The 25,920-nt window shown below is 47.8% G+C and overlaps 1 protein-coding gene across 3 annotated transcripts in view; it reads left to right on the forward strand.

The window, feature by feature from the left end:
* The window catches only part of NCK2 (NCK adaptor protein 2), a 139,879-nt gene that overhangs the window by 69,329 nt on the left and 44,630 nt on the right, over nucleotides 1-25,920 (forward strand). The gene's annotated exons all lie outside the window — the stretch shown is intronic.

Here is a 25,920-nt window from a genome sequence, read left to right on the forward strand (position 1 = left end):
GTATATGATTTACAAATATTTTCTCCCAATTCATTGGTTGCCTTTTCACTCTGTTGATGGTTTCCTTTGCTGTGCAGACGCTTGTTACTTATTTTTGGTTTTGTTGCCTTTGCTTTTGGTGTCAAATCCAAAAAATCGTCACAAGAGAGATGTCAAGGAGCTTACCCCCTATGTTTTCTTTTTAGGAGTTTTATGCTTTCAGGTCTTATGTTCAAGTCTTTAATCCATTTTGAGTTGATTTTTGTGTATGGTGTAAGATAGTGGTCCAGTTTCATTCTTTTGCATGTGGCTGTCCAGTTTTTCCAACACCATTTATTGAACAGACTGACCTTCCCCATTGTATATTCTTGGCACCTGTGTGGTAAACTAAGTGCCCATATAAGGCCAATTAAGTGACCTTATTTCTGTGTTCTCTATTCTATTCTATTGATCTCAAGGTCTGTTTTTATGTTGATACCATACTGTTTTGATTACTATAGTTTTGACTATACAGTTGACCCTTGAACAACTTGGATTTGAACGGTGGGGGTCCACTTTTACTTGGATTTTTTTCAATAGTAAATATGACAGTGCTGCACTTTCCATGGTTGGTTGAATCCATGGATGTGGAACTGCAGTTACAGCGAACTGTGGATCCAGAGGGCCAACTATAAGCTTTAAGTGGATTTTTGATTGCCCCTAACCCCTGCATTGTTCAAGGGTCAACTGCAGTTTGAAATCAGGGAGCGTGATGTCTCCAGCTTTGTTCTTCTTTCTCAAGATTACTTTGACTATTCAGGGTCTTTTGTGGTTCCATACAAATTTTGAGATAGTTTTTTCTATTTATGAGACAAATGCCATTGGAATTTTGACAGGGATTGCATTGAGTCTGTAGATTTCTTTGGATAGAATGGACATCTTAACAATGTTAATTCTTCCAATCTACGAGCATGGAAAATCTTTCCATTTATTTGTGTTTTCTTCAGCTTCTTTTTATCAGTGTCTTATCGTTTTCAGTATACAAGTCTTTCACCCTCTTGGTTAAATTTATTTCTAAGTATTTTATTCTTTTTGATACAGTTGTAAATGGGATTGTTTTCTTAGTTTCTCTTTCTGATAGTTCATTGCTAGTGTATAGACACAACTGATTTTTGTATCTTTCAACTTTACTTAATTCATTTGTTCTCACAGTTTTTTGGTGGAGTCTTTAGGGTTTCCTTTAGGGTTTTTGATATTATGATGCATAATATCATGTCATCTGCAAATATAGACTGTTTTACTTCTTCCTTTTTGATTTGGGTCCCTGTTATTTCTTTTTCTTGTCTGATTGCTGTGGCTAGAACTTCCAATACTGTGTTCAGTAAGTGACAAGAGTGGGGATCCTTGTCTTGTTCCTGCTCTTAGAAGAAATGCTTTCAGCTTTTCACTGTTGAATATGTTGTTCGCTGTGGGCTTGTCATATATGACCTTTATTATGGTGAGGTATGTTCCCTCTGTACCCACTTTGTTGAGTTTTTATCATAAATGAATATTTTGTCAAATGCTTTTTATGCATCTATTGAGATAATCATATGATTTTTGTCCTTCATTGTGTTAATGTGCTGTATGATGTAGATTGATCTGCAGGTATTGAACTATCCTTGCGTCCCTGGGGTAAATCCCACTTGATCATGGTATATGATCTTTTAATGTGCTGTTGAATTCAGATTCCTAGTATTTTGTGCAGAACTTTTTGCATCTATGTTCATCAAGGGTATTGGGCTGTAGTTTTCTTTTCTTGTAGTGTTCTTGGTTTTGGTATCAGGGTGATGCTGACCTCTTTTTTTTAAAAAATTATTTATTTATTTATGGCTGTGCTGGGTCTTCGTTGCTGTGCGTGGGGTTTCTCTAGTTGTGGAGAGTGAGGGCTACTCTTCGTTGCAGTGCATGGGGTTCTCATTTTGGTGGCTTCTCTTTGTGGTGGAGCACGGGCTCTAGGCATGCGGCTTCAGTAATTGTGGCACGTGGGCTCAGTAGTTGTGGCTTGCAGGCTCTAGAACACAAGCTCAGTAGTTGTGGCACACGGGCGTGGTTGCTCTGCAGCATGTGGGATCTTCCCGGACCAGGGCTTGAACCCATGTCCCCTGCACTGGCAGGCGGATTCTTAACCACTGTGCCACCAGGGAAGCCGACGCTGGCCTCTTAAAATGAGTTTGGAAGTGTTCTCTCCCCATTTGTTGGGAATAGTTTGAGAAGGATTGGTATTAATTCTTCAATTGTTTGACAGAATTCACCAGTGAAGCCATCTGGTCCTGGACTTTCGTTTGTTGGGAAGTTTTTGATTATTGAGTCAACCTCCTAATAACTGGTATGTTCAGATTTTTTATTTCTTCGTTATTCAATTGATAGGTTTGATGTTTCTAGGAATTTATCCACTTCTGGGATGTCCAGATTTGTTGGCATATAATTGTTCATAGTAATCTCTCACGATCCTTTTTATGTCTGTGATATCAGATGTAATGTCTCCTCTTTTTTTTTTTTTCTGATTTTGTTCGAGTCCTCTCTTTTTTCCTAGGTGAGTCTAGCTAAAGGTTTGTCTATTTTCTTTGTCTTTTGAAAAAAAACAGCTCATAGTTTTACCGATCTTTTCTATGATCTTTTTGGACTCTATTTCATTTATTTCTGCTCTGATTTCTGTACTTCCTTCTACTAACTTTGGGCTTCATTTGTTTTTTCTAGTTCCTTGAGGTGTAAAGTTGGTTGTTTATTTGGGATCTTTGTTTTTTCTTAATGTGGGTTTTTATCACTCTGAACTTCTCTCTTAGAACTGCTTTTAATGCATCCCATGAGGTTTGGTCTATTGTATTTCCATTTTCATTTTTCTCGAGGTTTTTTTTTTCTATTGAAGTATAGTTGATTTACAATATTAATTTCAGGTATACAACATAGTGATTCAATATTTTTATACATTATACTCCACTTAAATTTATTACAAAATAATGGCTGTGTTTTCCTGTGTTGTACAATATATCCTTGTTGCTTATACATAGTTGTTTGTACCTCTTAATGTCTCAAGATGTTTTTTGATTTCTTCTTTGACCCATTGGTTGTTCAGTAACATGCTATTTAATTTCCACATATTTGTGAATTTTCCAGTTTTCTTCTTGTAACTGATTTCTAGTTTTACACCATTGTGATGGGAAAAGATGCTTGATGTGATTTCAGTTTTAAATTTATTAATACTGGTTTGTGGCCTAACGTGTGATATCCTGGAGAATGTTCCATGTGTGCCTTAGAAAAAAATATGTATTCCGCTGCTGTTGGATGGACTGTTTTGTCAATGTCTGTTAAGTCCATCTGGTCTAGTGTGTAGTTTAAGTACAAATTTCCTCATTGATTTTCTGTCTGGATGATATATCCACTGTTGAAAGTGGTATATTGAAGTGCCCTACTATTATTGTATTGCTATCTATTTCTCCCTTTAGGTCTGTTGATATTTGCTTTATATATTTAGGTGCTCCTATACTAGGTACATAATATTTACAAATATTTCCTCTTGTTGGGTCAACTCCTTTATCATTATGTGATTCCTTCCTTTGTCTCTTAGTACAGTCTTTGGCTTAAAGTCTATTTTGTCTGATATAAGAATAAGCTACCCTGGGTTTCTTTTGGTTTCCATTTGCATGGACTGTCTTTCCATCCCTTCACTTTCAGTCTGTATGTGTCCTTAAAGTTGAAGTGACTCTTGTAGGCAGCAAATAGATGGGTCTTGTTTTTTATTCATTCAGCCACTCTGTGTATTTTGATTGAAGAATTTAGTCTATTTACATTTAAAGTAATTATTGATAGGTATGTACTTCCCTTTTTAAAATTGTTTTCTTACTGTTTTTTAATTCTTTTGTTTCTTTTTTCACCTCTTTGTCTCTTTTCTTTGTGATTTGCTGATTTTTTTGGAGTGGTATGCTTAAATATCTTTCTCTTTCTCTTTTGTGTCTCTGTTATAGGTTTCTACTTTGTGGTTACCATGAGGCTTACATAAAACATCTTATAATAGTCTATTTTAAGCTGATAACAATTTTAAATCTGTACACATCATTTTCCATTCTACTATAGAAGCAGCAGTGGTTTGTTGAATTGTGCATCCAGCAGGAGAAAATAAGTTAAGCATGTCCGTCTCTTTCATGTTTGTAAAAATGCTATCCCATCATATTTCTTTTAGTAAAGGAAATTTTTATTACTTGTCTTCATATCAGCCTCAATTTTTATAACAACAGTTTCCCAAGGTTCATATACTAAGTAAAGTTGACTTAAATTTACTCCTGTCTTTTACCATATCCCAGCTTTTTGGTATTTTGGAGATTGCTGGTCACTCACTTTGCACCCACAGAGATTCTTTAGAAAGCCTTTTCACATGCAAGACCCGTTTCTCTGTCATTGAGTTTTTAGGGTCACAGCTGTTGCTGGGAGGCTAGATACCTGAAAGTAACTTGTTGAGTTTCTGCCAAAATAGAAGGGACCATCCTGTCCCCTTTCCACCATGCCCCCTTCACTGGGAGCCCTGAGGCACCTGGGGTAGGACCTCTGCAGCTGGACTAGTTGCGTCTTTCTAGGGGCTACTGAATGTCTAGGGATGGCCGTAGCCTTTGATGTTCCAGTCGATATAGTGGTTAGATCTGTAATAATTGGTTAAATAGTTGACCAATAGGTATTGAGCGTTGCTAAAAAAAAATATTGCTGTGTTGATTCTACCACAGTTAACGAGCTGGTGAGTCACTGGGAGCAGCTGTAATGTACGGGGCACTTGCCAGGTGCTTGCCCCCCCCATCCTGTGTCTCCTGCAGGATATTATCTGTGGCTGGAATGCAGATCTTTTGACCCCCATTTCATAGGCAGAGACACTGAGCCTCAGGGGAGTGAAGAGGGTTGCCCAGGGTCACAGAGTGGAACCCACAAGCAGTGTTCTGTTCTGGCCACGAGCTGCTGCTTCCAAGCCGGTGTTGCTTCTGCTCCCCAGCTCTGACCTTTCGCGGCAGTGACACGGCAGCGACCTGTTAACTGAGTGCTTACCTTGAACCTGGGACCCCTCGACGCTCTGAGAGATGAAACAACTTGGCCAAAACCCTGTGCTCGTAGGGCAGAGTGGGCTGTGAACCCACATCTTCCTGACCCAAAGCCTTTCATTCTTACTTGACCGTGAATTTTATTTATTTATTTTCCCTAGCAAAATCTCGAGCAACCAAGGAGGGTTTGGAAGCGAGTCCCTTTTGGAAACCTAAAGAAGGGAGGAGGGAGGAAGGCTTTGGGAGGGGTTGGGGCATAGGAGACAGGACCTGAACCTTCCAAAGGCCTCGGTACCTCCTGAAGACCCCAGGGCCAGCTCAGCAGGCCTCGGACCTGCACCTGTGCTCTTCCCAGATGTTGCCCTGTATTTGTGACTCCCCGCTGACCAACTGACCTCTGAGAGGGAAGTCATCTGTGGAGGCTGAAGGACCTCCTACACTTCCTGTGTGTGGGGTCCCCTGCTCTTCCCATGGCACCTGTATCTAGAGTGAAGCTGCCTAAAGTCGAGATTTACCGTTTCTTTACGTAGCAGTGAAATCATCTTTTTCTGATGGTTGAGGTGACGGTCAAAGTTTAGCCAAGCATTTCTCTTTTCTGTCACAGCCGCCACGCCCCAGCAGTGTGGCTTCCTCGAAGGCTGGACACATATTAAAAACACAAAAAGCAAATCCTTTCCCACTCCACCCCTCCCAGTTCTTTTCCTTAGGACAGATTGTAGAACTGAATTAATAACTTTGCAGTCATTTCTCCACTATTCTCTGAATTGTACCTTACAGTTTACAAAGGCATTTTCATATAAATTCTTTCAAAGATCAGGTGATGTGGCTATGTCTCCCCCACCCCCGTTTTATAAAAGATGGAAAGGAGCCAGGAGAGGTTGCTTTACTTGCCAAGACGGCCCGGCAGACGGTGACCCGTGACTCGCGGCTGCACCGGGGCTGCAGGGTGCTGACTGCACACGCGCTGTTTGCTCTCAGAGTCCCTGGACCAGGCGTGTAGACGATGCAGATGTGAGAGAGAGATTCTAAGAAACAGGCCACACCGGCCACACGGAGCTTTAAATAAAGCACTGCTGCTCTTGAGGTTCCAAAAGTAGGAGAGGTGAAGTGTTTTTCTTGGCCTCCTTCCTCCAGAAAAGCAAAACATATTCCTGCTGTGTGTTTGTGTGTATTGCCGGGTAGCGGGGTGTAGGCTTTTGAAAAGCAAACAAGACCTTGAACGGGTACATCTTTTGGAGGTGATGGGTGTGTTTATTCCCTTGTTTGTGGTGATGGTACCAAGTGTGTTTGCGTATGTCCAAACTCACCCAATTGTACGCATTTAATACGTGCAACTCCTTGCACAGTTAAGTGTACCTCAATAAAGCTGAAAAGCACTAAACTGCCACGGCAGGACGAGAATCCCTCTACGGACCCCCCTGCAGTGCATGCTGATCTGAAGGGGGTGTGTGGAAAAGTGCAGTGAGCAGCCTGAAGTGCAGTGAGCAGCCTGGTGGTCCAGGAACAACACTGTGGAGGGTTAGTGGTGGCCCCAGGGACCCCACCTTCCCCTGTCACTGGTGTGTCTCAGTGCAGAGCGCAGAAGAGCACCTTGAGCTTCAGATCTCTGCTGATCAGGATCGACTTTCCCGTTGGCCTTTGTTATAACACAAGTGTGTTCTTTGGAAACTGTATGGCTCCAAGATGGTTATAAAACAGTATGAATAACTCAGACCATGAAAGATCACAGTTTAAGGAGAGCGACTTTGGTGCTGTGTTAATGAACAGGATCGTAACAGAAACAGGTTCTGAATGGAGGCCAGTACCCCTCAGTGCTTGTCGAGAGGGGTAACCGTGTCCACCTGCTGGTCCCTGACTGGGGGCCAACCCCACATCTCCCTGTGAGATGACATTTGCTTTCTGAGCCTCTCAGAGTCGACCTTGACCCACAGTCACATTGACGCGTGAATCGGTGGGATGGGTGGAGGCTCCCTGGCCCGCCCCTGGCTCTGCCACCTTTCTGTGTGCAGACCTCCCTGGGCACACAGGGGCAAGCCGCGGTCAAGGATAGCCCAGGGCAGCCCCCAGCCCGCTGGGGAAGCAGAATGCTTCATCCACAGATGGGGTGTTTCCGCAGAACGCTGCTTTCTGCTTGGGTCCCCCAGCTCCCAGGGAATGAGTGGGAAATGGAGGGGACACGAGACCCCCTCCCCCAGTCAGACTGGCTTTGGTTGGAGGCGTTGGGCGTTTGTAGCCTATGCTCTGAACCTGAGTTCTTGAGGTGGATTTTGTGGCACTTACAAAGGCTGAGAGGGACGTTCTGTGCCCAGATGGCGAGAGCTGGGAAAGCCGTCGACCCCAGGAGCAGCAGGAGCATCTTCCCTGTCTGTAGCCTGGGTCTGTGGAGGCCTGTCTTGTGGGAGGAGCTGAATGCTTACAGGCCGTCTTCAAATGACCACATCTTATCACCCGGAAGCTCATAACGAAGACAGTTTTGCAGAACGTTGGTCACGTTTTCCCAGTGGGTAGATCCCAACTTGTGCTCGGAACAGAAGTTCCTGGAGGAAGCGTCAGGTGCACGGTGGAGGGGCTGAGCGTCCCATCGTGTGTGTTGCCCTCTGGGCCTTAGTTTCTGGGACAGTGACACGGAGGGACTGGGTGAGTGCTGGGTCTGTGATCCGGGCCTCAGGGACAGGACTGCAGCCAACCCCACAGATTCTGGGCAAAGGTCAGGGTGTGCCACAGCTTAGGCCCCTCTGCAGGCGCAGCAACCTCATGGCGCCCGTCCACCACCTGAGTCCCACCTCCAGGACGGGGCTCCGGGGCCTCCCTGAGCTTCAGCGGCCGAGGCTGCTGGCCCTCGTTCTCCCGTTGGCCACGTGGGGCGGGCGCAGTGGGACACGGACGCTGGATTAGGGGCTGGAGGGCAGCGTGGAGAGGGACACACCACGGGTCACTTCCCTCCTCTTTCCAGAAGAGGCACACAGGCCTCGGGTGCCTCGTGCCTGCCGGCTGCACTCTGGGCTGGGCAGGCAGGTCCGGGTCTCCAGGGCTGAAAGCTCCCCGGGATTCCGAGGAGCTGGCGGAGGAGAGAACCAAGGTGTCAGTGCTTCATCAGAGATACCCCCGTACCTGCTTCCTTCTGAGGGTCGTGGAGGGACCTCTGAAAACACGCACCCCGGGCCCCAGCTCCAGGGACTCGAATCTGGGGAAGCCTAGATGCTTGTGCTTTTTCTGTGGCGCTTCCCAAGTCCTCCTGATCACCAGTTTGGAAACTACTGACCTGGACCCTGGGTTTTGCATCCCCTGCCAGCTGGGGCGCCACGGGGCTCGTTTGGGGCTGAGGCCTAGTGAGGTCAGAGGGAGGCGGGGGATCGGCCTCCTGGACCTGCCGGCTCCCCTTGGGCACGTTCACCCCCGCTGTGCCCTGGGCCACCTTGAAATGTGCACTGTCCTTGAGGGGCCGCCTGGGATGCTCGGACCCCGCTCCAGACCAACCTGGAGCGGGCCGAAGGGGCCTGAGCATCTGTATGTTCACACCCATCTTCCCTAAAGGGACCTTCTGAGGTCCTCCACTTGAGGATTTTCATATATTCACACTTTAGATAATTCATGAGCCTTTAAAAAATCCCATTCCGTGCCTAATTACAGGGTGTGTTGGCAGTTGTAGTTTTTGATCCCTGCAGGGAGACAACCCTCGAGGGAGACGGCTCTTAGGCACAGAAATCCAACAAACACGACGGAGAAACAGGCAGCAGCGCCGGGCACCCTGGTGCTCAGATCACAGCAGGCCCGGGAGCCAATACCTGCCCTCCACACGCTCTGTGTTCTTTGCTTGGAGGTTCCATCCGGGGGGCGGAGGTTCTTGGTGGAGAAATCACATGGCAGAGTCTGTATTATTTGTGTGAAAGTGAGATGATCATTTCTCTTCTTTTAGGGCTTTCTTGCCCAGTGGGGCCAGTATCTGGGTCACCTGCAGAGAAGGGATGGGAACTGGTTCCACTTTCATAGAAGGCCGCGCACGTGGTCAGTCCCACTCTGTCACTTGTGTCATACCCTGCAAACCCTGAAGACCTTCGCGATGCCTTCCCTTCCAGAACTGGACCCCTCCAGCCCTCAGGGTCCGAGTCCCTCCCGTCTGTGCGTCCTGACCATCAGGATCGGAGGGCCTGGCCCTATAGGGTCCCAGCGGATCTTCTGATAACCAGAAGATGATTACACTGTGTCCTTCCTGACTCAAGGGCTGGGCCTCGGATGTTGCCTGTCCCTGGGAGGCTGACCCCGGGAGACCCAGTTCTGTCCCCACAGGTGTTTTGCTTGCAGTGTGGATGATATTTGCGGGGGGCTGGGGAGGCTGTCACTTTGACTGTCTCAGGGATGGAAAACTTGAGGGGGCCGGTGTTCAGAACACCTGGTCACTCAGGGCTTGTCCTGCAAAAATATAACTAACATGCCGGACAATTCTTATTCCCAAATGGGTTCCCCGGTAAAGGGCCCTGAACTCCTTTGACCAGCGCCAGCCCCGGGGCGGGGGCCATTCCTGACTGATCCCCACAGCACCCCTCCCTGTCAGCGTGAAATACCAGCCAAGTCAGTGTCCTTTACTCTCCTGGCATGCTTTATAGATGTTTTATATGTGTGTGTATATGTTGACAATAAAAGGATGGAAAAAGATAGACCATGGAAACATTAATCACAGTGGAAAGAAAGTAGGAATGTCTGTGTTAACATCAGATAAAGAGTCTTTCAGAGTGAGGACGACCCGCGGGTGTGGACGGTCAGGACCCGCATCATGCACGTCACAGGTAGTTGCCATGTGTCCTCAGGCTGTGGATTCCTCAGGCTCGCCCTGTTTTTATGACCTGACCGTGGCAGTTTTGAGGAGGACGTGTAGGGTGACGTGTAGGGTGCCCCTCGGGTGCGATTTGTCTGCTCTTTTTCTCCTCGTTGGACTGGTATAGTGTGTCTTTGGCGGGAGGACCACGGAGGTAAAGTGCCATCTTCACTGCAGGGCATCTGACTTGGTGAGTTGGCGTGGCTGTCAGCTGTCCCCTGTCCGCTCTTAGCTTGTCTCTGGGAGGGCGTCTGCAGGTGCAGCCCGCCCTGAGGGTGGGAGTTACGCTCCACCTCCTCCAGAGGGGAGGATCCATGTCACTTCCTTGAATTCTCCTGGGGAAGTTGGTCTTCTCCCCCATTGCTTTACTTACTCGGCCATCCACTGCCTTGCTCCTTTCTCATTCTCATTTACGGCCCCTCTTTAACCGTCCTAAGCAGGGCTGCTCTGCATGCAGCTTGCAGGCCCCCTGACCCAGCACAGAGTTTCTCTGTGTGGAGATGCTTCCCGTGTGCTGTGTCAGCGCCCAGCTTTACCAGATGACCCCACGTTGTCTTCCCGGGCAGGGCTGCCGTGTTCCTGTCTTGGCAGAATACGAGGACTCCCACTGCCCCCCGGCCTCCCTGACACTAACACCATCACCTGGTCCATTTCTGTCCATCTAGCATAAAAAGGCATCTCACTGTCATCGCAGATCACGGACGAGGTGCAGCTTTTTCTGTGTCGATTCATCATCTGTGCTGTCCTTCTGGGCAATGACTTGGTGTCCACTTGCTTTCAGTTGAGTTGTTGGTCTGTTTCTTCATGACTTGCAGGACTCTTTATATATTCTAGGTACCGGTCCTTTGTTATTATGTGTACTGGTTCCGTTACAAGTGTATTTCGTCATATTTTGGTCTATGAAGATCGATCATTCTCACTTGAGAATCCGGACTTTCTTTGAACAGAGTCTTTTACTGTGCCAGCAGTGGTACAGATGGTATACCACTCCTTAGAAACGTTAATGCTTTCGTATAAAAGGGAGTCTTGTATTCTTGTAACTCTGCTGGAAGGGTTTTATATGTGTTTCGTGTTGTTTCAGCGTTCAACAACCTAGTTTTAAATTTGGGGGCTGATAAATGCAAGGTTTTGAAATGCCGGAATTTTATTGACGGTACTTAACTGATTTTTGCCAGGTATATCATAGAGTCTGAGACGGTGCCTTCTCAGTAGCTTAATGAGCTTTGCTAAACTTTCATCTTTCCTTTTCTGCTGCTGCTCTCACCAGTTGTCAGAAAAAGTTGGAAGATTCACCCTTCCTTATTGATCGGCATGTCATGAATATTCATGTATATTCCATGTACTTCCCCCGTTTTATTCAAAGTAGCTGCATGACATAAAATTTAAATTTTCAATTGGAATTCTTCCATGGCTTCCCTCATGAGTGAAGAGCCCTTATTACGTAGAATAACAATGATGGTATCCAAAGGTGAGACTGTTCTAAATGAAGTTCCTTAAATTTGAATCCAGCCGCAAACCAGGGCTTCAGCATCGGGGGCAGCATCTCAGTGTCTTGTGTCCACCGGGGGGTCTGGTGGTGGAGGTAGCACAGCTGCAGAGCGTCCACGCACGCCTTCAAGTGCTTGCTGGGTACACGGGCTCAGGCGCTTCTGACAGAATCCTTGTCTGCAAGGAGTCCCACTCAGCGAGAAAACAGCCAAAAATATGCGTGAAGTCCCCCATAGGTGCCAGGAAGAGAGAAAGCAGAGCAGGGAACTTGTCAGGCGGGGGCGGCAGGGGGGATGCAGCAGCTTTTCTAGATGAGCTGGGGCCGTGGGGCTGGGCGGAGGCTTGGGTTTCATCAGGGGTGGGATGTGGACGTGAGAGGGAGAGGAGGGCAAGGGAGGTGCCAGGGAGCAGGGCGTGTGGGCTTGGGGGAAGAGCTGGCGTCGGCAGTGGCTTCGGGTTGTGTTCTAGTGTGATGGGAAGGGATGGCGGGGCTTGAACGGAGGAGGCCCAGCCCACTGTCCGTTTGCAGGTACCACAGGCTGCTGCTGGGGAGTCAGACCAGAGGGTGGGGATGGACCGGGGAAGAGAGAAGGCTGCCTTGTCTGGGCCCTGCTGCTGCTGGCTTGGAGCTGGATGGTGGCAGGGCCAGCGCTGGTCCCACCTGAGATGGATTTTGAAGGCGAGCCTCCGGGGTTTGCTGATGAAATGGATGGGGACGCCACGTTCTGTGGGATGTGCTAGGATTCTTGCCCCGACGGGCACCTGGGTGAATGGTCGTCTCATGTTCGTATACTCAGAGGGGACCTGGGGAGACGGGGGGTGGGATTTTGTGGTTGCTGTTCGCGTGATTGGTTTTCTTTTGGTTTTGGTTCGGTGTGGATGGTGACGAGCTCTGTCTGGATGGGTCTGGAGGGCAGTGGGGCGTCCACGTGGAGGTGTCGCTGAGACGGGGTAGCGGGTGCTGACCCCAGGCAGCCGAGGGAAGGGTGGCTCCCCCCGACGGGCTCATGGGCCGTGTCCGCCGTCAGCGGGCAGGAAAGATGACCCAGAAGAGAGTGGAGTACTCACGCCATGGTGGAGAGAAGGGGCAATGACCCGAGGAGCAGATCCTTCGGGAAGAGGGGGTGGGTGGGGACCAACATGGAGGAGGTGGCCCCCGACAGTCACCCGGGAACTGGAGGGACAGAGGCGCCTGCAGCCCTGGGACCCCCGATGGCTTCTGCTTCCTCAGTGAAGGAAGAGGCGAGGTCATTCACCAGCTCCACGCGGAGTGGGAGGTGGTGCTCAAGGGCGGAGAAGGAAGATCTGGAACAGCCCTCACCGGGGAGGGCGTTCACGGGGGACGTGGGCGTGGCTTGCCAGGCAGCCCCAGGCTCCCTCCAGCCGGCGTCAGACACAGGACAACAGGACGACAGGACGAGGACGGGGGGGCGGGTGCGTCTCTTGCACGGATCGGTTGCCCTGGGGCAGGTGGGGAGTGGGTGCCACCAGAGTTTCCTGCACGTGCGCACGGGCATCGCTGCAAGTGCTCCTGACGTGTTACCGCGTCCTGGCTCCGCTAAGTCGAGGGTAAAGGATTATGTTTGGAGGACCTGAAGTACATACAGCAGAGACCGTAGGTGGGACCAGGGCAGCCTGGCCGGTGCGGGGCAGGTTAGCGAGGGGGTGATGGCGCCGAACCTGGAGAAGCAGGTGACGGTGGACGTGGAGGGGACGGATGGCCGCAGGGCAGACGCTGTGAGGAGCAGGGTAGGGACCCAGCGGAAGGTGTCACTTAAAAGCATTGTGTGGTGAGAGGGAAGGCGCGTGGAAAACAAATCAAATCCCATCACTCACAAGAGCTGCTTTCCTTTCAACAACACCCGGGAGCTGGACCGGAGTCAGCGCAGGCGAGCTCTGTGTGTAACACACACAAGAAGTGGGATGTAGGTCCTGCTGGTTCCGGTAAAATCCGCCGTATTGGTCCCGAGACCGGGGCGACAGGTACACAAGGTGAGCTGGAGTAGCTCGTGGCGCCAGAAAGTCAGGATGTGCTCAGAGCACACGCGCACGCACATGTGCACACACAGACACAGACACACAGACACACATACAAAAACATACACACAAACTCACACATACACACATACAAAAACACACACAAACTCACAGACATACAAACTCACACAAATTCACACAGACACAGACTCACAAATTCATACACACACACTTGCAATGACAGGGTATGTCACAGGGACACAGGAGCCAACGAAAAGAGCTCCCAGTAGCCAAAGTTAGCACAATTTGAGCAACAAAATAAATAAGAAGTATTGGTTGTAGCTCAGAGTATAAAATAAATATGTTTATACTAATATGAATAAATGATAGAATAAATCTAAAAACGGGGAGGAAGAGGCAAATCTCCCTGGCAGAATCCCAGATACTTTCTGCAGATCCTCTCTGTCAAGGAGGTGGACCATCACCCCCACGGCAACTGTGGGCTGTGCGCAGAGCCTCCTTCCCCAAAGCATGGGGTGGGGGGAAGAGGAGAAGAAGGACTTTTCAGGGGGAAAACCGGACAGTCAGGACTCAGCCAGGTGACGGGGTCAGCCCAGGGGGCAGTCACAGTGACAGCAGGCGCCCCGAGACAACGCAGGGACTGTGGGCTTTCACCTCTGTGGTCTCCTCCCCAAAGCCCAGAGCCCAGCCCTTGTGGGAGAAAGACATCAGACAGATTCCACCCGAGGGACATCCTGCAGAACATCTGCCTGGCCCTTCTCAAAAACGCAGGGTCATCAGAACAAGGGAAGTCTGCGAAACTGTCATGCAAAGAGGAGGCTCGGGACACGTGACGAGTCAAGGCAAGGTGGTGTCCCGGATGGGATCCTGGGACAGAAAAAGACATTAGGGAAAAACCTAAGGAGGCCTGAGTAAAATGTGGACTCTCGTTAGTGTATCGATATTGGTTTATTAATTGTAACAAATGCATCATAGTAATGGAAGATGTTAATAATAGGGGAAACTAAACAGTTCTAAAGAATAAAATTTATTTTAAAAAATCGCGTACAGATGCTAGGAATCTTTATTTCCTCATTGTTTTCTTGAATGATAGGGAAGATTTCCTTAAAAGAAGTGTACCTTTGGGATAAATGTTAGCATTTATCTTTCTAGAATTTGTAGAGGTGTCTGTTTAGTAATTAAACCAGAGTAGCTCAGGTCCCTTCTCAGGAACTGGGTCCCTGCCCTGCTGAGCATGATGGGTACGGGTCCTTGTCCCCAGAGTGAGGAACAGAGGGGCTTTCTGTAATTACCTTTCCCATTAAATAGGAAAATCTAAACCAGAACGTGTAGGAATGTGAGCATAAACCACATACATCTGAAGAACTAAAATGACTGTGACAGCTTGGTCATATTTGAATGCTAGGAGACCCAGAGCACAGCGAGTGTGTTTTGTAAGTCACTCTGATCCTTTTACCCTTGTATGTTTCGTAATTAGGCAGAGAATCCTGAATACTAAGGTCAGGTATCCAATAGTGTAGCTGAATTCATTAGCATGATTCAAGGAAGCTCAGGACATTTATACTTTGATATGTTTATGAACCAGTTGTTTAAGTTATAGAAGTTACAACTACTTTCATGGTTGTGGAAAAAAATAGCAAGGCTTAATAAACCCCTAAATACAGTGACAGAGGGCTGTTTGTTTACCTTGTTTACATGAAAATACTTCATGCTCTCTTGATGTTTTAGAGGAAGGTCAGGTGTCACCAAAGATATCAATGTCCATTTTCAAAAATGGGTATTTTTCCTTTTTTTTCTTTTTTAAATTTCAGCCTTATCAAGGTATAATTGACAAAATTGTAAGATATTTAAAGTACATGGTGGTGATTTGATATAGGTATACATTGGGAAAGGATTCTCCCCATCTAGTTAATTAGCACATCTGTCGCCTCGCATGTCTATCTTTTTTTGGTGAGAACATTTAATTTCTACTCTCTCAGCAAATTTCTATTATACAATACAGCGTTATCAACTGTCGTCACCGTGTTTTACGTGAGATCCTCAGAGCTTATTCATTTATAGCTGAAAGCTTCTCCTGTACCCTCTTACCAACCTCTCCCTGATTCCCCCTCCCCCCAGCCCCTGGCAGCCACTCTTCTGCTCTGTCTCTGTGAATCTGACTTTTGGGGACATTTTCCCACTGCTGGTATTTTCCCCATCACTCCATTAACTGTGGTGTCTTCCAGGTTGGTGTAAGGCAGTGTTGATTCCAAGTCCAGTGCAGTTTTATGGACTTTCATTTGTTTTCAATTAATACCATATAACAAAATTGGCTTATTAAATTGACCGTGATTCTCCAAAATGATGGTGCTTGGCTGTTACCTAATGTTCATGACCTTCTTCCCAGTGTGATGAATGTCTAAGACACCCAGGAGGAAATTGAGAGAGGTTAGCAAAAGTTAGCAAAATGGGAACTCCATGGCTTGAGCAGCAAATTATGTGTGAAAAATAGTATTTCCCAGATTCTAGCTGAAACAACAGAGTCCCCAGTCCTATTTCTTCTGTAAAATTTCCTAGGTGCTAGTGAGTTGTATTGACTTATAGGCTAGTCTTTGGAATACTGGTTTTGTCCAGGCATTTCACATAGTAAAATGAGTTGCTGGGTGATTATCTCTTGAAAACTGACTTACATTTTAAGGTATTTTTCTAATGTGATTTAATTTGGGGTGGGAGGGAAGTGCTGATCCTGGCAGTAGGGATGAATTAATAGTAGAAATTCACTTTATAAAAGATGGGGGGAGCCTTTTCTCACCTTCTGAGATGGCCCACACTCTGTCTGTGGAGTGTGTTTCTCACTTCTTACCTATTACTTTGTCTCACTGAATCCTTTCTGTGATGAGACATCAAAAACCTGAGCTTCATTAAGTCCTGAAACCAGGTGTGCAATCTCAGTTGGAAGACTGGGGGTTTTGGCCGGGTTCTAGTCCCAGCCATGTGGGTTCAAGTCCCAGTCTGGGTTTTGGCTGGGTTTGAGTCCCGGCACGTGAGTTCAAGTCCCAATTTGGGGTGCACGGTTTCTGAATGACATATAAAACAGACTATCACAGTATTTTGATATATTCTCAAATTTTCTACAAAGAACATGTGTTGTTACTTGTATAATTTTTTTTTAAAGCAGTAAATGACAAAACCACCATGAGATACTACTTTGTACCTACAAGGCTAGTTAAAATAAAAAAGACAAGAGGATGGGCTTCCCTGGTGGCACAGTGGTTAAGAATCTGCCTGCCAATGCAGGAGACATGGGTTCAAGCCCTGGTCTGGGAAGATCCCACATGCCACGGAGCAACTAAGCCCGTGCGCTACAACTACCGAGCCCGTGCACCACAACTACCGAGCCTGAGTGTCACAACTACTGAAGCCCGTGCACCTAGAGCCCATGCTCTGCAACAAGAGAAGACACCGCTATGAGAAGCCCGTGCACTGCAACGAAGAGTAGCCCCCGCTCACCACAACTAGAGAAAGCCCATGTGCAGCAACAAAGAACCAACAGAGCCAAAAATAAAAATAAATAAATTTATTTTAAAAAATTATTAAAAGATACATTTCTGCAAGAAGAAAAGTGAATCCAGAGAGAAGATTTGGGAGTAAAGAAGCAACCCTGACTGGTCCGAGTCCCAGTCAGGGTTTTGGCCGGGTTCGAGTCCCAGCGTGTAGGTTCAAGTCCCAATCTGGGTTTAAGCTGGGTTCGAGTCCCGGCATGTGGATTCAAGTCCCAATCTGAGGTGCGCAGTTTCAGTACCACGCGGCTTACGGGATCTTAGTTCCCCGACCAGGGAATGAACCCAGTCCCCTGGCAGTGAAAGCGCTGAGTCCTAACCACTGGACCACCAGGGAATTCCCAAGTTGTGATTTTTTTTTAAAGCAATAAAATGAGAAAAAAAAAAAAAAAAAAAAAAAAAAAAAAAAAAAAAGATGGGGAGAGGTTGCAGCAGAAACCCTAGATTTATAATAAAAGTATAAAATTTGGTCTTTATTGAGAATTGCCATCCACTAACAAATCCTGTTCAAGAAAGTTCAGTTAGCAAAGTTTGGGTACCTCACACCCAGTAGAATGTCTGCTACCAAAAAGCAGGACGACAAGTGTTGGTGAGGGTGTGGAGAAACTGGAACCCTTGTGCACTGCTGGTGGGGATGCAAACTGGTGCAGGTGATACGGTGCTTCCTCAAAAAATCAGAAATAGAATTATGGTCCAGTGAGACCTGCCACTGGGCGTCACACAGACACAGGTAGGGCGGGGATGTCTAACATTTATCCAGCACTGACCAGGTATCGGGTACTTCCTGTGATGGTCTCATTTCATCCTGATGTCTGCAAACAAAAACAGAGGTCAGAGGTTAAGCAACGTCCCCCCAGGGTCGCTCACTGGTAGGTGCTGAGCCTGGATCTCCCATCCCTGGCCTCCTCCGACCAGAGAGGAACATTCCCAGGAACAGCTCCCATCGGTGCCCACAGAGGAGACCTTTCCAGACTCAAAGACCGAGACTGTACAGGCCACAGGCTTTGATTGTGATCCAACAGAATTAGAAAAATCATAAAAAGACCTTCTCCAGAATAACCCACGGAGCAAAGGTCGCTGGGGTCTTAGAGACTCAGAAGCCTCTGCCCTGTACCGTTCAGCCATGCCCAGCAGGAGCGGCTGCAGGAAGGAGGCCCTCTGCTCAGGGTGGCAGCAAGACAGATGGGCTTCCCCGTCCCCCGACTCCCCGCGCACCCCCAGAGGGAAGGGCGTGAGGAATGGAGCTCTTTGACCTTGTGTTTTGAAATCGGGAAAGTTTACCCTTCAACTTGGTCTGGCCTTCCTTGGCCTCTCCTCAAGTAAAATGTTAAAACACCAGCGAGGCTCTTCCCAGATCAGACCTGGAAGATCAGGAACTACTGCTCTTTCCCCCAGGTGTTTACACTGATGAAATTTATCAAAATGAAATTGAAATTCAGTTTTTGTTTATTGGCACCCGCCTTACCCTTGGGATTTCTTTTTTTTTGGCCATGCTGCAAAATTCTGCTAGCCGGGACTCTACCAGCTGCAAGAGGAAGGAAGCTCAGGCTTTGGGATGAGACAGTTCTCATGGGTTTGAATCCCAGCACAGGCACTTTCTAGCCTGTGGATTTGGACGAGTTATTTGATATCTCGAAGCCCCAGTTTCATCATTCATTCAGTATGTGTATAGATCCTCTCTGTTTCAGAGGGTGTCTGCAGACCTCGGATGAGCTCACACTTAGCCCCACAGGCACGAGGGGAGTTGGCGGCTCCTCCTGTGACAGAGTGCCAAGCCTGCTCTGTTGTTTATTTTCTCTTTTACACGTAGTGTATTTTTGTGCCTCAGGGAAGTGGTAAGACCTTGACCCCTGTCACAGGTTAATTAACTTGCTGAGAGTTGAAACAGCTATGAGATTCCACATTGTGTCCTACTTAAAGTTGAAGCGTATCAGCTGTAATCAGTGATACTGCTTGTACAAAGCCACCAACTGACCTTTCTGTCCCCCCCAGGACGCCACAGGATCCTGCCAACTCCTGTCAAATTCGTTGGCCTCTGTAAAGTCTTTTATCTACAACACGACCTGAAACTTTAATCAAGAATTTATAAGTTCTTTTAAAGCTGCTTCTGAGACTGTTTCTTTGAGTGGGTCTCCTTAATGCAAATGTACTATTTTGAAGTGTTTGCAAATAAGAACCAAGGGAGGAAAACATGGTGAGAAATGAGGGAAAACATAGAAAGTGTTGCTTGTTTGGACTGACCTTGGTACGATTGCTCACTGTGTTGGTTTTCTGCGGCTGCTGTATTCTCTTCCAGTTCTGGAGGTCACAAGTCCCACCCAGGTCTCACAGGGCTAAGTCAAGGTTGCACAGGGCCTTGTACCTTCTGGAGGCTCCAGGGGAGAGCCTGTTCCTTGCTTCTTCCAGCTGCTAGGGGCTGCCCTCATCCTGACAGGTCCCTCCTTGACTCTTCTGTCTCCTTTCCGGCTCATGGGGGCTCTGTGGTCACTCTGGGCCCCCTGGGATACTCCCTCAAGATGAGCTGACCTTAATTCCCCTACGCCATGTAGCCTGACATATTCACAGGTTCCAGGTAGGAGGATGTGGACCTCTTTGGTGGGGGGGGGCTGGGCTATTATTCTTCCAACTGCATCTACAGAAAACCTCTGTTTGAGTGAGTTTCCATAATAATTGGTTGACTGCCTCGAAGGCATGAGACGGTACAAAGAAAAATCCTCAAGACCCATCTTGAAGTAGATTATATTATTGGAGTAATTCAGACTGTATGTTGAAAATCACGGCAAGTGTAACTTTTTTTTTTTTTCATGTAGTCAGTCTCTTTTCTTACCTGGTTCCTCTCTAAACCAGTTATTTGCTCATAGCCCTATATTTTGATATGTCTGTATCCATGTATACACACAGGTATTTTTCTGAAATTGCGAGTTAACATCCTAGAGGTAAAATGTTACACCTGTTTTGAATTGAATTCAATAAATCGTATTCCATCCATGTAAGGTTTCTATTACACAGTGGGATTGGCAGTTTTTTTAAAGCCATATGACCCTGGTCTTCTCTGAGGCCAGCTAGATTGGTCAGTCCGTAGAAGGATGAATGAGGCAGATGTATTGAATACATTAACTTTGAGTCATCAGTCTGCCTTTCCTTGACCTTCCCATTAAACCGGGCGGCTGAAGCCTCAGCAGCCACTGTCAGCACGTAACAGGGTGTCCCACACAGTGAACAGGTAACCTCAGGTGATGCAGGTGCTCTTGGGAAAGGACAGCCGTAGGTCGTACACTAATGACCTCTGGGGAGGAGACCCTGGACGGTGGCACTTAGATGGGGAGGGAAGGGGAGGGGTCTCTGGAGAGGTGCTTCTGTGCCTGGGGCTTGGATCACAAGAGAGCAGACCCTGGGTCTGCACACTCTCCAGGGAACCCTGGTGCCCTGGAAGCGTATCTGCTGCTCAGGAGAGCCTGATGGAAGGAAGGAAGGGAGGGAGGGAGGAAGGGAGGGAGGGAGGGGCCACTAGGACTGGACCAACCCCCCGCCCCGCCCCCTACACTGACCACGTGTGCTACAGTGCACACAGCGCTTTCATCTGACTGTGGTTCCCGTTCTGAGTCTCTCCGTGTGGGCAGGGTGCTCGGAGCTGTCTTCACAAGCTCCCAGGTGAGGTGCTGTTCTTACCCCATGTGACAGAAGAGCAGCTGGGCTAAGGTGCACAGAGGACCCTAACCCCGGCCCATATGACACAAAACCCCGACCCCTTAAACACGACATTATCAGGCTGCTTCCGAGCATCCTAAGTGTCTTCTGAGGCGAGGCAAATATTGCTGTTTCCATTTTACAGAATAAGCTGAAGGCCAAGGAGGACGCACAAATGGCTCAGCTAAGCGTCGAATCCCAGATTCTTGACTCATGTTTTCTGTTTGCAGTTATGACCGAGTGCTTCGACTTGGTCCCCGTGACCCCTTTGGAAGTACCTGTGAGCATTTTGGGGTGTTGGCTATTAGGAGGATTATGTAACCCAGTCATAAACCGGCAAGACGCAGTTAAGGGGATCCTTTTTAGAAAGAGAGTCCCAGAATAGGATTGGTATTATTTTAGGAGTTAGTGACAGCTACTGGGCCAAGAAAGTTTTTATAGCTATTCTAGTCTGTTTGGGTTTTTTAAAAAAATCTTCTTTCATCTAAGACTTGAAAAAGCAGCTCATCATGTTAGGTTTTCTGAGAATTTCTTTTATTCAGTATAACATGGGGTTCTTGCTAAGTTCTATTCTAGACTGGTCACATGACATGAGACATGATCTGGCTATAAAATATTAAATTCGTGGCTCTTCTTTCTGTTGTCTTTAGGTGGGTGATAACTAGCTTAGTTAATGAAGGCAAAAATTAGATTTTCTTGAACTGCCCGAGCTGGAGGGATAAACGTGCATTATGCTTTGCATGTGACCTCTGTGATTCTTAGACTAAATCAGAATCCCATTTCTGACTTAAAGTTTCAGTAGTCAGAATGTACTTTTGTAGACTTTCCTCTGTTACAGCTTTTCCATATTAGGAATTTAAGTCAGTTGTACTCTCCTTTGTGTTGTGGAATAATCTTGTTTCAGCTCCAGCCTCTTCCTATTGCAGTCCGTGCTACGCTCATAGCAAAGTGCTCACGACTGAAAGCAACCGCTCCGGCTGGGCTCCTGGAGCAGTTTCCCGGGGCCTCGGGTGGAGCCCCCAACTCTTGCCCCCCACACGGCTCCCTCCAGGATGGGCGTTCGAGGGGAGGCCGTGGGGTCTGGGGCCCGGGTGCTGGGGGGCGGGGCGGGGCGGGGGTCTTGCTGCACCTGCCCCTGTGCGCTGACTGGCCACAAGCAGGAGAGCAAGCATGCGCGGTTTTATTCTAAGGCACTTCCGGAGTCATTTACTCCTCCTCCTTAGCCCTGGGTTCCTGCCCCGTCCTGAGCGCAGCCGTCACGTCCTGTCCTTCCCTCAACCACCGGGTCGTGCAGCCCCCAGTCCGTGTCCCCGTCCACGCGGCTCTCCTCTCCTGGTCCACAGCGGGGCCCTAAGGGACGCTGACCACATCCGCCTTCACGCAGGACGCTGGCTGCCCGCTCGGCCCCCACCCAGCTCCGCTCAGGAAGCTTTGCGGACCACCAGGTTGGTATGTGCTGAGTATCTGAGGCGGAAGTTCTCAAGGGTTGGTTGACCCTTACCTGCAGGTGCTGCTTAGGTCAACGGGACAGCTGTTGATTGGCTGACATGCGAAGCGCTGAAGTGAGCAGGTTGTTGATTGGTGGACTGTACTCGAGTGAGGCGTCCTCATTGGCTGGCCTTCAGAGGTGCTGGGATAGAGCTTGGTGGTTGGCAGCCTTTGCTGGGGTGACGTGGTTGTTGATGGGAGACTGATCCCTGGGTGGGGTGGTTGTTGATGTGAGTCTGTGATAGCTGGGTGGGGTGGTTGTTGACGGGAGGCTGTGATCCCTGGGTGGGGTGGTTGTTGACGGGAGGCTGTGATCCCTGGGTGGGGTGGTTGTTGACGGGAGGTTGTGATCCCTGGTGTGGGGCGGTTGTTGACGGGGGACTGTGATCCCTGGTGTGGGGTGGTTGTTGACAGGGGGCTGTGATCCCTGGGTGGGGTGGTTGTTGACGGGGGACTGTGATCCCTGGTGTGGGGTGGTTGTTGACGGGAGGCTGTGATCCCTGGTGTGGGGTGGTTGTTGACAGGAGGCTGTGATTCCTGGGTGGGGTGGTTGTTGATGTGAGGCTGTGATCCCTGGTGTGGGGTGGTTGTTGACGGGGGACTGTGATCCCTGGTGTGGGGTGGTTGTTGACGGGGGACTGTGATCCCTGGGTGGGGTGGTTGTTGACGTGAGGCTGTGATCCCTGGTGTGGGGTGGTTGTTGACGGGAGGCTGTGATCCCTGGTGTGGGGTGGTTGTTGATGGGAGGCTGTGATCCCTGGGTGGGGTGGTTGTTGATGGGAGGCTGTGATCCCTGGTGTGGGGTGGTTGTTGACGGGCGGTGGGGGGGTGGGGGGTGGGGCTGTGATCCCTGGGGGAGGTGGTTGTTGACCAGGGACTGTGATCCCTGGTGTGGGGTGGTTGTTGATTTGATGGACTCCTGAAGCTTTTATACTGATGGGGAGCTTTCATAAGTCAATTACAACAGGTTTAAATCCCCTTGTTATGTCCAAGGAACAGCTGCTCATTTTTTAGGTGCTTGGAAATTTATTTTTCTTCTGTTCCAGAGTCATAAATTTCCTGGGTGGATTAAGCCTGTCAAAGACCCCACATTAGTTCTCACCCCCTCCCCAGCTCACCCCAGAAGTGAGCACAGGAGCACAGCCCTGCGCTCAAACCCTGGCTCTGTTGTTCAGCAAGGCACTGAATCTCTGATCCTCTGTCTCCTGAAAGCTCACACTTCCCTGAAAGGTGGGTGTTTGCAGAGTGAGTGAGTGCCCCCATGTACTCCAGTGTCCTCCCCCAGACGGAGCAGTGCGCTTAGTCCACACCCCGGACCCAGGAAGAGCACCTGTGAGGAGGGCTGTCAGAGTCACCTGGGGCCTATGACACACTGGATGCTCAGGCCCAGCTCCTCGAGGGTCCCATGGGGATGAAGCCAGGCACAGCATTTTCTAGGTTCCCTCCCATGTGGTGTTCGATGTGCACTGAGACCTACCAGGCCCAGCCAGTGCCTTACTTACCTGCTTTTCATGTAGTTAAGTCGTGCAGAAATTTTATAAATTGTTTTGACTGGTCGTAAGTGATGGACTGTTGTTGTTAAAATCTCTTTTTGAAACTGTCTTTTAAGACACAAACCCGGTATTCAAATAAAATATTCTCTGAAGCCCATTCCTGTTACTGTTCTGGTCCCTCCCATTATAATTGAAAAAAGAGAAACGACCTACATGACCTTCAGAAATCTAACCTGACCGTGAGTTCAGTATATAGGGAGACACGGCGTGGACTTGAGATTTTCTGAAAGTAGATAACAATGTTGTCTACAATTTGAAAATGAGATTTGTGTAAACACTATCTTCTTGGATATTGTGTACATTATGCATAAGGTTTATGAAACATCTCCTCCTTCCCCAAAGGTTTCTTATCTCTAAATCTGGAAGTTAATTCATGAAAGAGGAGAACATGTATTATTTATAGGTGTCTTTAGCATCTAGAAGAAAATGTCATGTTATTTAAAAATGGGATGCATGCTTTTGTGGAGTCAGTGCGCTAGGTCCCCTCTGTCATCTTGAAGCCATCCCTGTAAATGATGAGAACTCCTCTCTGTCAGAGAAGAAGGGGATTTGAGTCAATAGTCTTTCCATTATTCATTTCTTCCTAGTTTTGAGTAAACTTCTCGTCATTTAAAGGACTGAATGTTGAATTTTTCTGCTGCAGAAATGCCCATCTTCTACCCGAGAAGTTACGAAATAGCTCATAACTATATTCATTACAGTCATTCAGGTATACCTTTGTTACTTATTACTTCCAGGATTGACTTAACTAGGTATGCAATGTACTGTATTTTTTTGTTTGTTTTAATAAACCTTTAATTTTGGAGTAATTTTGTATTACGGTTCACTCTTGGTATTGAATGTTTTATGGGTCTTGACAAATGTGTCATGACGTGTCCACTACTACAGTATATTGTGCGGAATTGTTTCACTGCCCTAAAAATCCTTGTGCTGCATCTAATCACCCCTCTCTCCCCTGTGCCCTTGGCCACTACTGATCTTTGTAATGTCTCTGTAGTTTTCCCATTTCCAGAATGTTATATTCTTGGAATTATTAAAGAAAAACTGACATTTGTTAAATAATGGCAAAGCAGACTTTACTCAGGGGAGGAGTCCGAGGGATTCTTGCCATAGGGGAGAGAGACTGGGCTCAACCCCACATACAAGAAGGAAGAGTAGGGATTTATAGCCCAGGAGCTGGGTGGGGAGTAGATGGATGGAAAACTACTAAGAGGAAACGTCAGAGGTAAGGGGGGATTCTGGCTGCACTGACCCAACAGGGTCCTTCCTGAAAACAGGCCAGGATGGTCAGACATCAATCACCTGGGTGAGGGTGGAGGATTCTGGCTGAACCAACTCAGCAGGATTCTTGCTAAAATTGGGCAATGGACATGGAAGTACAGACACAGAAATACAATAGTCAAGGCCTAGTCTGGGAAGAGGATTCAGAGGAGCCTGACTAAAGTTTGGTCAAGGAGAGAGTCTTTGTGAGAATCATACAGTCTTACCCTTTTCAGATGGGCTTCTTCCACTTAGTCGTGTGCATTTGAAGTTCCTTCATGTCTTTTCATGGTTTCACAGCTCATTTGTTTTGTTTTGTTTTTAATTTTTTAAATTTTAGGCTGCACTGGGTCTTTGTTGCTGCGCATGGGCTTTCTCTAGTTGCAGCGAGCGGGGGCTACTCTCTTGCAGTGCGCAGGCTTCTCATTGCGGTGGCTTCTCTTGTTGCGGAGCACAGGCTCTAGGCACGCGGGCTTCAGTAGCTTTGGCACACAGGCTCAGTAGTTGTGGCTCGTGGGCTCTAGAGCACAGGCTCAGTAGCTGTGGCGTACGGGCTTAGTTGCTCCGCGGCATGTGGGATCTTCCCAGACCAGGGCTCAAACCCGTGTCCCCTGCATTGGCAGGTGGATTCTTATCCACTGCACCACCAGGGAAGCCCAGCTCATTTGTTTTTATCACTGAGTAATGTTCCATTATCTGGATGGACCACAGTTTATTTATCACCAACTGAAGGATATCTTGATAGCTTCCAAATTTTGGCAATTATGAATGAAGCTGCTATAAACATCTGTGTTTCAAGTTCCAGGAATAATTTTATATTTATGAAAAAGCTGCAAAGATGGTGCAAAGCATTCCTGACACCCCTCACTCAGTTTCCCTTAGTGCTGACATCTTACCTGACCAGGGACATTTGTCAAAAGTGAGAGATTAATATTGGTTAGTGGTAGACTATTGACTAGCTTCACTTGGATTTCACTAATTTTCATGTTTTAGGATCCAATCCAGGATACCACATTGTGGTTTGGGTGTGTCACGGTCATTAAATATGGTCATAAAAGTCAGCTTATCTTGAGAAA

The sequence above is a fragment of the Mesoplodon mirus genome (assembly GCF_964341445.2).
Source record: "Mesoplodon mirus genome assembly, chromosome: 14".
NCBI lineage: Eukaryota > Metazoa > Chordata > Mammalia > Artiodactyla > Ziphiidae > Mesoplodon > Mesoplodon mirus.